The 12,414-nt window shown below is 35.5% G+C and overlaps 1 protein-coding gene and 1 long non-coding RNA gene across 3 annotated transcripts in view; one reads left to right on the top strand and one right to left on the bottom strand.

Annotated features, from left to right (window-relative positions):
- Positions 1-12,206, bottom strand: part of LOC140624573 (sodium channel protein type 3 subunit alpha) — a 104,105-nt gene extending 91,899 nt beyond the window's left edge. For both annotated transcript variants that reach the window (XM_072811484.1, XM_072811483.1), the window contains exon 1: positions 11,964-12,206. The gene's annotated coding sequence lies outside the window, so the exon portion shown is untranslated. The remainder of the gene's footprint in view (positions 1-11,963) is intronic.
- Positions 2,740-6,419, top strand: LOC140624243 (uncharacterized). The gene is made up of 4 exons (XR_012023750.1): positions 2,740-2,917; positions 3,809-3,862; positions 5,213-5,353; positions 6,245-6,419. It is a non-coding gene; the product is annotated as an uncharacterized lncRNA (long non-coding RNA).
- Positions 12,207-12,414: the final 208 nt, after the last annotated feature.

Genomic DNA, 12,414 nt, shown 5'->3' with positions numbered 1-12,414 from the left:
GAACAAAGCAAAATGAAGACTGAATGCTTTACTCAAAGAATTTCCCATTCTCAAAGTATCTTTGAGAAGTAATAATAATGATAAGGACACTAAGCACTTGCTATGCAGTAGGCACTGATTAGCTCATTTAATCTTCACAATAACCTGATAAGATAAATGTGATTATTGTCCTTGTTTTGGAGATAAAGAACTATAAGGTCCAGAGAGAGTAAGTAACTTGGCTAAGATTACATGGCTACCAAATCTAGTGTTATTTTTCTTTAGAAAAAAATAATCAAAGTCTCCCTGTCTCTAAAAATATTTTACCATCTGTTTTTGCAGTTTTATCTTACATACTTTCCTACATATATGCTCTTCTCTAGTCAAACTGATCTATTTGCCATTCCCTGAAAGTTCCCAGTCTCTGGCCTCAGGCTTTGAAAAACATTCCTTCTGCCTGAAATATCATTCACCGTCAGTCATAGCCTGTTAAAATCTTCCCTACACTCCGAAGTCAGAAGTGATTTTTGCATTCCTCTGAACTCCCATAGCACACACATATTGTCTTTAAAATTCATATAATAATTATAATATTCTATCTTCTGTTGTTCTTAAGGATGTGCCTTACTGCTTCTACACTGAATGTTAAATTCCTGGAGAATAAGGATTTTATGGACTAGTTACTACAGTAAGCAGGAAGTTACAAATTTTACATGTGGCCTGTCCAAATGTGGTAGCCACTGGCCAGATACAAGAGTTGAGTACTTGAAATGTGGTTAGTGCCAAATCTTGAAATGATATTTAGGGAATGTTGGCTTAAATAAAACATAGCATCAATAACCTTAATTTCACTTGTTTGTTTTTGCTTTTTTTCAGCACCCAGAAAACTTCCAAGTACATATATGGGTCTCATTATATTTTTATTAAATAGTACTGGTCTGATATATCCCTTTCTCCTACCCCTCAGTCACCTTGTAGTGATCAAACCTATAAACAAACACATGAGTTAAAAAGCAGACCAATTCTCTATTTTGATGCTCAGAAAGGGTGTGGAGGGGCTCTCTATGTATGGATAATTTTTCTATTTTACTTAGTCAGATTGTTGTTTTTATCCTTAAGTCATAGGATTTGGGACCAAGAAACACTATAGAGAAAGTTACTTTGTTGGTAAACAAACATTTTGTGTGGGTGTGTGCCTGTAGCACATGTGTTTCTGGAAAGGAAACCACATTTAAATCTGAATATAAGAGAATTAAAGAAAGCTTTCTATTTTGAAGTAAATTGGCATTGTGGCAAATAAAATGCAAACAGCATTCTCAGACCAATAATAAATCCTTGATCCATAACATCAGTGTAACATCAGTGCTGTTTCAGCCATAACACAGAGCCCTCTGAGTTGCCCTCAGTCACGTTTCGCCTACTGCTTGCTGGTGCCGTGTGCTTTAGGCAGTTTCTTTCCAGGCAACCAGACTGTTTACTGACTGTAATCAAAATGACAGCACACTGTTTTCACAACCGAGTGTTAAGAGTTGATTGCCTTTTTCACTTGGCAACCTGAGGGAACTTTAGAACTAGGATCTTGAGGTACGATTTGCGTAAATTCAGGATGGTGGTGCTTGCTTTCCCACAAGTTACCTGCATTCCTTTGAGGTTTAAAATATAGAGGATTGAGATTTATCTAGCGTGGAGCAGAGAGGTTGTAATCACTGTCTTCAGAACACTTCTAGTGGTAAACTCCACTGGAGCTTAGGTTGATTTAGGTGGGGCTGAGGTTTGACTGTCACGTGATTCTTTACCAGTCAGAACCTAGCCATCTGAGTGACTATTAAGCATGCCCCACAAATAGATGATTATCAATGCCATGTCCTTCTATCATGCTGAGATGGTGCCACAGAAGACAGTACAACATAATGGAAAAGACTGTCCTACTCCATCTTTTTAGAAACAAGATTTAATGAAAAGATAAGGAAGAGAGAGAGAAAGACAGGAGGGGGATGGAAGCTGTAATTCAGATAACCTGATTTCTAGACTTGTGTGTGTCCTCACTTGCTGTGACACATTGAACACTCAACATCTTAGGTGTTCATTGTCCACACCTACAAAAGAGAGGGAGGGAGAAGAGGAAAATTGACTACCTCGTTTGTAGTGCCTCTTTTGTCTCTAAAACGCTAGTTCCAGTGTTCAGACTCTGAGACTCTGTACCAGATACACTCCAGCATCCATTACTTCTGGGAGAGAATGAGGCATACAACAATAGTCCTATACTCTGAACAAGGATTATTGAATACTGGGCTAATCATGTAACTGAGCTAGGCTGTGCTATACCTATTAGAGGCTATCTTTAGCTTCAGAACACTTTCACGAACTATGGGCTTGCTCAGATTTAACCATGTTTTTTGATGAACAAATGCTATGAATGCCTTGAGTACAGCAGAGCTGTAAGGTTGATTGCTGAAAAGAACTCTCTCTCATATCCTTTAATTCTAGATATTCAATTCTGTATACATTATTTCTTCTTGTATTTTCTTCATGTAATTCTTATACATGTAATTTATTCCTAGAGGAGAAATTCTATACAAATAGCAGTTTTTAAAAAAAATTCACAAAATTTTGTCTAGTTTTCAGTGAATGTGATGAATCACTTGGTTAAATTCCCCACCACCATCAAAATAGGGGCTTTTGAAATAAAGAGAAGCTGAAAATATTTTTCTAGGATCTGAATTCAGGACCCAAAATGTTGATGTTTTTTTCTGCAGCCACTGAGCACATTGGCACCAAAATTAGAGCGAGGGCCTGAGTGCACTGCCCTGATTTAGGTGTCACTGATGCCACTTACTGCAGCAGAAACATACAGTGGAAGGTCTCTGCATGTAAAAGCAGAAAGGATGCTGTTCAATGCTCAATTCTTTTGAGGCTGAAGACAACCAGAATGCCACAGGTAAGAGAAAATCACATACGATGCAAACTTGTATTCCAGGCAAGGATTTGCAGCAGCCGAACTGCTAAGGAGAGCCAAGACTGGTAGTCTGTCTATCCTGGTTCTACCCAGGGTGGAAGAAGAACTGCAAGTAAGACCCTGGCTAGAGAGGGCAACAATCGTCAGGGGAAATGTAAAAGCTAAAGGGAGAAGATGCTAGAAAGCCAGAACTGGAACATGTGGTGTTCCTGCAGTGTTCCATGTGTGCCCCCCTGAACTGTCTTCGCAAGGACATGGGGCATTCAAGATTCTGATAAATTGTGTCTGCAGTATTGGGCATTGAATTCACTAACTCTTCAAGTGAAAGTGACCCTCTTTTTAAAAAAATTAATAGACTTTTTTTTTTTTTTTTTAGCGCAGTTCTATGTTTACCAAAAAACTGGCTGGGAAATTACCAAGAGTTCCCACATTAAGTGTGCCTTTGTATGCTTTAAGTATTTAGTTCTGAAACATTTTATTCAGGAAGAACTTAAGAGAATAAATAGAAAGTATTTTCTCACACATAAAATTCCCTAAATTTGGGAATATGGATTCAACAATATGGATTGTTGAAAAAAATGTGTATTACTTTATGATTAAATTGATCTCAGAGGGTTGTCTGAGATGTATCATCGTGTGCATTTAATGGATGTTTAAAAGAAATGTGCCTCACAGTGACTCAGATTTTAAGACACCTAGTAAACAACATATCTAATAATGGTATTAGAGAGAGCTCACTTTTGTGGCTTTGGTGGTGTAGCTTAACTCTTTTGTGTTAATTTGCATAAACCTGGCCACATATTTGAACATCATGATTTGGATGTGCTCTGCCACTTTTTATTTACTCCTAATCATTACTCTTTCCCTTTTCAGTTCTACTAAATGCTTTTGAATGACAAGTTGAAATGCTTTCCCCCAAAGAATCAGGTTAGTTATCACAGTTGTCACCATGTTGGTGGAGGGAATGTTTATATCAACAATAGATTTTTTACTTTCTATTCTCACTGAATAATTTAAATGACTCTTCTTCAAAAAACATTTCTTCTCTGGCTCAGGATTTAATTTCCATTAACATTTCAATGGTTTGTTTTTTATATTTTCATTGTTTACTACCCAAGTACTTTGTATATAAACATAGGACGTCAATTATTTTTAAGAAAATGATCCAATCCCAGTTTAAGAACCCAGGCACTGTTTCACAGACATCCATCATAAATCCAGCCTCAAACATGGTATTGTATTCCTTTTGTTTACCATTGAAGCACTAGCCTCCTGCCTTAAAATATGGGTATTCTCATTTTGAGATTTAACAGCTCTTTTCTTTATGGTGATAATTTTACTGACCAGGTTGACAGAATGGTAGAGGTTGTGAAGAAAGCAGCGTTAAGTAGTAATATTAAATGATGTTTATCTAGAAAAAAGACCTTAAGATATAAAAACCCTGGAGGACGTAGAAGATTGTTTTATTAAAGGCTACCGCAGTCTCCTCCCAGCTGTGGAAAGGACTGCAAGAAGCCAACATAAAAAAGCAACTGGGGTGTTAACTCTGCAGATGTCTTCATAAGGAGCTGAAAAAGCTGACTCACCTTGGTAATGGAATTCCTTTTAAGAAATGCAATTCATTATTAATTCCACTTAGCTATTAGGTTAATTCATTTCCTTTTTATAAATATCACTTTCTGAAAATCCACTTTTAAGTGCGTTTTGGCCTTAAGAAATTTGTTGGTTTACAGATCCGCCTTTCCTTTCAGTCTGCCACAGTTGCAGTTTCAGAAATCAGAAATCAATGCTTTGTTTCCAGTTGGATGACCTGGACATTCAAAGAGTACCTTTCAATAGAAACTCTTATTTGATTATTTAAGACTTAATTTTCAAAGGAGCAATTTATGACGTACAGAACAAAAAGAGCAAATCTCTGGTTGTACAAATTGCAGTTCATGGGTGCTGATTTCTGAGAGCATGCACGATTGTTCGTATTGTTAGTTTGCAAAATATACCGTAGTCAGCAGCTGGGTCAACTTTCCAACAGAGAGGTAAGGGTAGGAAATTAGCAATTTGAAATATAAAACTGCTTAAACATATAGAATAAATACCAGCCTTTCTAACAAGGAAAAAATGGACGCCAATGTATTTCTTCATAAGTATAGGCATAGTCTCTTTACTTAACACATGCCCACTTACTAGAATTTTGAAATTATTTTGGAAGTCGTTTCTCAGCTTTTACTTCATTAACCAACCTTTCATTAACTTCTCTTATTTTTCTCTGCCTTCCTTCAGTCAGCTGGTTTTCAAACCTGGCCACATATTTGAACTATACTTGCAGAGCTTTTGAACAAACAGATATCAGGCTCAGCCCCAGAGAATAGAACTGAATTGGACTAAAGTGGAGCCAGCATTGCTCTTTTTTAAGCTTCTCAGGTGAATCCAGTGTGCAGCCAAAGCTTATCATGTTGTACGTCTTTCTATTTTCTCTCAGAATGTTTGCATATCTATTTCCCTTCAACTATTCTTTTCTTCTATCATTTTCATTAGTGAGGTTTTAAAAATCTAATTTTTGTCATTTCTCATTTTGCTTTTTTTTTTTCCTTCTGATTTTCCACTTACTGGCCAAGAAGTTCTCATTCCAGGCACATGTATCTGATTTGTATTCTTATCTAATACTACTAGATTTTTATGTTAATGAGAGAGAATGCAATATGATTGTGAATTATACTTTTGTCTGTCCTTCCAGCGCTGATATAATAATATACTTTAATTTTCGGTATAAATATATAAGATTGATAGTGAAGCGCAAAACCATCGTTGAAAACCAACATTAAGAGTGGATTTACTTGAACTGTAATCATTATTGGCTACAATTAAAGATAATTTAATACAATTTTAGAACTTTGAGGCTATATGGGACTCAAGGACATGCAAATATCCTATTAATAATATTTTTACCATTTCACAGCTGAAGGGTCAATTTTTGAATTTTAATCTAAAGACAAATTTCAGTAGTTTCCAAACAGGGCAGGAGTAGGAATATTACATGCCATATCAACTATCATATCAGTAACATGATAATAATAGCAAGAGAAACACTGAGAGCAACAAAAGGATCTATGATGATAATTAAAATTTGATGATTTAAATATCAGCAGGAAAAACAGAAATATGGGAGGTAATGCATAGAATATTCAAAGTTTTGAAATGAATGTAATAGGAAAATCGCAGGCAGTTGACTGAGGCCTGGAGTAGTAGATAAGAAATATGAATGTTATTGTGGCTGTGCCTTGAAATGCAGTCAAGCCATTTCCTCTCCATCAGGTTTATTTTTCCTCACTGGTAAAAATACTGGTTGGATTGGCAAAAGGAAAAAAAAAAAAAGAAAGAAAGAAAAAACCTGGCCAAACCCCCTTGACTGCGTCCTGCCTATAGGTATGTTTTGTTGGATTTATCCAGTATTGTAAATGAATTGAAATGGATGACAACATTTAACAAGATGGAGATTTCTAATAAAAATTTGGATTTTTAGCTTCTTTGGAGAAATCATTTGATTCATCAGTCTCCCAGCCCTAACATGGAGCTTCTCCTCCTTGGAAAGGGCATGGTTGGTTATGGCTGTCCAGTTCTTTAGTCTCAACCTGGCTAGCTTCATTCTTTTCTTACCTACTTTGGCCATGTAGAAATTTGGGGTTATTTCCTCAAGAATCTATTTGTGGGGTTATTTCCAACCATGATATAAGTTGCATGAAAAGAAAGTGCTCAATACTTTGTTTAGGTACAACAAAAATAATTTACAAAGGGAAAAATAAATGTTACAAGCAAAAACACTGAGAAGACAGAGAAACTAACAAACAGATGACTGATTCTCAACTAGAGACTTAAGCCGTTAAAATGTGTCCTGTTAAACCCTATGCAAGAATATTTTGGGTTCTAGATCAGAAGTACAATGTCACTTAGCAGTAATAACTGGGATTTAGTGACTTATTGCAGGCCAAGCTCTTGGGAAAGGAAAAGAACACGATGTTCTGTACAGCCCAAGTAAGAATATCCTGAATATTAGGAGATTAAAATTCCCCAAAGTGAGCTTCTTGGCAGAAAATGGCCAAAGTTATTTAAAGAGTGACTTCCCATCTTTGAATTCACCCATTGAATAAAACAATATTCAACCACCATTTAATAATTTAAGACCATCATTTCTTTCACTTTGCTCCAGCACAGAGTTTAATCACATGAAGGGCTCCCTATATGCAGTTTCCAAAAGGATGAAAACCTAATTCAGTTATTACAGAAATAACTCCAGACTTTTAAAAGGTTTCTCTGAACTGAAACAACTCCTGAGAATTTCCTTATCCAGACCACCACCTAGGATATGTTTATATGCACTGTATTTGTCAGTAATATGTATATATATATATATATATATATTTAATATTGTAAACCTGCTTATAAGTTACTTTGCAGCTGTTATCTACTCATATATCTTGGGAAGAAACATCTCTAAAATTCTCTCTATAAGGTCCTTTATCATTTCAAATTCTGAAGAAAAGAAGTAGAGTATAAAAAAAATCAATCAATAAATAAGGCACATTAAAACTTGTGGTATCCAGTAGGCATTCATATAAATTTTAAAGAATTCTTTACTGTGGCTAATTATGTGTCTGGGTGTAGATTCAAATTTTAGGTACCCAAAGAGTTGATACTTGGCAGGCAGTTCATATAACAAATCATATCTTTGCATAATAGGAGAACTAGATTTTCTTTATTACCATATTATCAAGTAAAAGAAAATAAACACTATTCTGCTCTGAAATAGGTATCCACACTTACTATGTCCCATTAAAATGTATCTGAAGAATATATTGATTTTACCCCAGCTTGAAAAATGTCAACAGGTAAAACTGAATTAAAAAGTAGCTTCCTAATCAAAGATAAATGTGTGACCTTATAACACAAGTAACAATACAATTGGCTTTTGCCCTTCTCAAATTTTATAACTACGTCAAACAACAATCTGCTTCACAAAGTAATAGTTCAGATACCAGATTCTATATTGAATTGCCATTAAAATTGTTTCTGGGGTAAAATTCAAGTGGAAGCAAAGATAATTTTGAATTGAAATTAATCAAAATTTTAAAATAGATCCTAAAAGTGAAGAAGTGAACTGTTAATAAATTATATTTCAGGGGCAGGCAGGTAATTAATCTTCATAGCTTTGGAAAATTTGTAAAACAATCATCAGTATTAAGGTAGAACGAATAATATATTTTTAGATGACAAACAAAACACTAATTCCCAACTTTCAGTGAGTTCACAATGTTCCTATACATGAATGATAACGAGAAAAAGTAATCTGTACAGCCACTCATGCAAGGAAATTCACTATCTAGTCACATGTTCATTCTTTAGTGGGGGAAAAAAGGGCATTTGTCTTCATATTCTTATATTTATGAGTGTTTTCAGTTAATTTCAACCCTAAAAATAAGGAATCACAAAAGCCGGAGTTACCTAGAATCAAGGAAGATGGACTAACCAACAAATTTCAGGCAGTGTACGATGTAATTGAGAGATCTTGCCCTCATATCTTTAAGCCTCCCAAACTCTCAGCCTTCTCACATCTGTCTGGTCCTGAGCCCATTAAGTCATCTTGGCTGCCATGAAGATGAAAATGACAGTGCAGGCACTTGAGTCAGTGTAAAGAGGCCCAGGGTGGTTGAAGGGCAGGATTAGGAGGCCTGGGATGCTGAATGGCCATCCCAGCTGTAGCTCCCAAAGATCCCAGTAGCATAGAGCTGTCAAGAGCACAAAACTGCATATAAAGAAAACCTTTGGAGGGAAGGAGGGATTTTACAGTCTGTCCACAATTTCATCAAGCACAATTTGCCTTTCCACTTTTTAGGATCATTAATAGGATTTAAGCAGTAGAGAGTTTGTGAGCTGATCATATAGCCAACACATGCGGTCATTTCTGGGATTTAGGCTCTGTACTTTGATGGCCGTAGTAGAAATTTGGGGATATTTAAATGATCTTGGTGAAACCTATATTTTCTTTGTGAATCTTCACAGATGTCTTTCGTCTGTTAAGTATCTGTTAAGGCACAAGTGAAATGAAGCCCTTTGTCCCTAATTGTTAAAAAGAAGAAAGCCTTTGAAGTAGAGCCCATGATAATACATCCTTGGGCAAAAGAATGGTCTTTTGGAAGGTATTATAAGAGTTCTTTAAACTCCCAGGAAATGCCAAGGATATTAGCACTAATCAATATTGTTATAGGGAGCACCGTTGTTGTTGTTTCAGCAAGTGCCCTCTTTCAAGACAAGAATGAACATTCCCAACTACAGAACTTCTTGGCAGTTTCATTCTGTCCTTCCTGTTGTGGTGGAAGATATTATATCACTATCACTAATTATGGGGGATAGAGGAAGAGGGGAGGGAGAGCATTCAGTCATGTCCCAGGATGTATAAAAAACACTGAAGAAACATTATTTACACAATTATGCAACATAGGTGTTATCATTCCTATTTTATACATGATGTAATAGGGTCTTAAAAGTTTAAATACTTTGTCATTTAATAGTAGAGCTAGGATTCAGTCTGCCAACCCTACTCTTCTCCATTTCTCCATATTGCTTCCTTGTTGTTTCCACCACAGAAGGAACTGGCCGAGGATCGTTAAAACATCTTTTTCTGCTTTCAGGTTTAGTACACCATTAGTAGTTAATATACAACTCAGTGAGAGTTAAAGATGTATCATATTACAGTTAAGCTAAGAAATCAGTTGGTGAAAATCCAGATAAATTAGAATCATGAAAGTTGAAAAATGAAGTGTCCTTATATGTTTTTGATTCTAATAACCATACTGGCAAGGAAAATGTACTTCAGGAAAAATACATAGTGTCTTTTCTGAGGTGATCAGGATCATTAGTAGCAGAACTTGAATCAGAAACTAAGACTTCCAGCTCACTGCTCAGTCTCTCTCTACTACACTATTAAAATACAGTATATTTTTAAAAAGATTTTATTTATTTATTTGACAGAGAGAACAAGCACAAGCAGGGAAAGAGGGAGAAGCAGGCTCTCTGCTAAGCAGGGAGCCCAACCTGGGGCCTCCTGCCAAAAGCAGACCCATAACCGACTGAGCCACCCCCATTAGATTACAGTACTATTTGGGGCGCCTGGGTGGCTCAGACAGTTAGGCATCAAGTCATGATCTCAGGGTCTTGAGACTGAACCCCATATTGGGCTTTGTGCTCAGAGCAGAGTCTGCTTGAGATTCTCTTTCCTTTTCCTTCTGCCCCTCCCACTTGTGTTCTCTCTCTCTCTAAAATAAACAAATAAATCTTTTAAAAAATTACAGTTTTTCTTGACCTTACAAATGAAGTGACTATTAGATTTTTCTTAAGAGTAAGATACTCAAACTTATTTGACATATCATTTAATCAAAGTAGGTTTGATTTCCAAAAACTTTCAAAGAGCAAGTTTTGTGAAGAACTCTATGTACATATGCTCTTCACATCGTGACTACATATATAAACAAATAACAGATTATTGCAACTATACTGAAAAAAAATGTTGATATTGAGGGCTGAAATATAAGCACCCATTCATAAATGTAAAACAGTTCACTCAAGATCAGCTCTTGTGTTTACATAGAACAAAGTTACTCAAATTCACTCCCCTGTAGAGAAGCACAGTGTATGCAATACACTGAAGCCAATTAACATCCATTTCTGAGAACCCTTATCAAAGAAACAGTTTTCTTCATATCCTATGGTAGGAGTTCTTCTGAAATACATGAGACTCAAGGCTTTTCTCTGAGGCAACCACTATTTTATTTTTTTTTTAGGGGGAGTGTTATTGCTACTCAGTGTAAAATAGTGAGAAATCAATACTTTGCCATATCATTAGAAATTACAATTGCTTTTAAATACTCAAGTTCCATTTTTAGGTCATTTTGACCAGTACTGACTGGAAACCCAGGTTAAAATCAAAGGTCTTTATTTCACATAGGGCACACACTACTTGGAGTGGTTGTGTTGAAATTTTTCCATGCAAATTCCTACAAGCACTGATGCCTTTATCTTTGTCCTCATATGCTACATTACACCACCTGTTGTATTTTTAAAAATCCTACTTTATGATATTTGAAACCCTTCTTTCAATTAATACTTACAGATTTTCTGCCAATAATTTCTTATTCTAAGTATATGATTGCTAACTGAATACAGCATTTGTGGCTATCAAATATTTTAAAGAAAATTACAGAAAATATATATTATAGATAAGTGTTTTTTGGCTCAAGTGGCTCCCCCTGGTAATTAGTAATAATAACAGTTATTAAATCTACACAGAAAAAATAAACAGAAATATATCAAGCTTATGAGATAATTCATCAAGAAAATATATTTTAAGTCAATAAATTTAAAAATATTTTAATATAAAAATGAACATATTAAAATATAAAAGAAATAACACATTATGGAACATATAGGGATCATTTTATTGTTAAAAGGTTAAATCTCTTTTTATTGGTATCTTCTTCCCTCCATGAACATAGATTATTACACCTCTATATTGTTATCATTCCCTATACACATGGCCCCTCTAAAGCTGTTAAATAAAAGACTAAAGCACAAGAATGGTAGTTCCAAATTCACCATACATTTATGTTAAAAAAATTTCTGGGCACACTGGACATTTAAATAGATGATATACAGCCACAAAATCCATTAAGTTAGCTTTGTGCAATAAAAAATATTTTCTTTGAATACAATGAATCATAACCATCTACATGTCTCAAAAACATGAGATCACTAATGCCTAGTCTCAACCATAAGTCACCATTTCTAGACAGAGGCTCTGTTTCCTTTGAGAGATAAAAGAATAGTAAGCAGTTTACACATCAAATGATGACTTTGGTTCCTGTAATCTACATTAAAACAGCATTAGGTTAAAAATAGCAGCATGAAGATGATTTTAAAATAAGAAAAATGATCTAGTGGCTAGATTCTATGGTGCAGATAATTAAATGTTTTGCCAGCTTACCTGATAAAACAGAGCTTTACAGATCACAGCGTAACAAAGCCCCGCATCCAAGATGGTTAGAGTATAAGGTGGCTTCCTCTGCAGTTGTTCAGATTTTTGGCCACAGAGATTTACAAATTAATTAGAATAGGTTTTCCTTTGCTTTCTCTGTGGACAAGAAAACAAAGAGACCTTTCCAGAATCCTCTCTGCTTATGCCTCCGCTTCCTGTTCTGAGATTCACTCTATGGTACCCAACATATATCAGAAAACAGCTTTGGGGGGGTGGGGGGGGAGGCTGACAGCACTCAACATGGTACCGCCATCTACTGGCAGACATGCAAATTGAACGAAAGGAAAAACATGCTCATTATTCTTTATCCTAAGGTACAATGTAATATCTCCTTGCATGTAAGTATGTACAAAAGAGACCCTTTCCTACTCACTTATTTGCACCTCACCTATTTTTCTAA

This window comes from Canis lupus, chromosome 34 (assembly GCF_048164855.1).
Source record: "Canis lupus baileyi chromosome 34, mCanLup2.hap1, whole genome shotgun sequence".
NCBI classification, from domain to species: Eukaryota; Metazoa; Chordata; class Mammalia; order Carnivora; family Canidae; genus Canis; species Canis lupus.
This window is presented reverse-complemented; position numbering and strand designations above follow the sequence as displayed.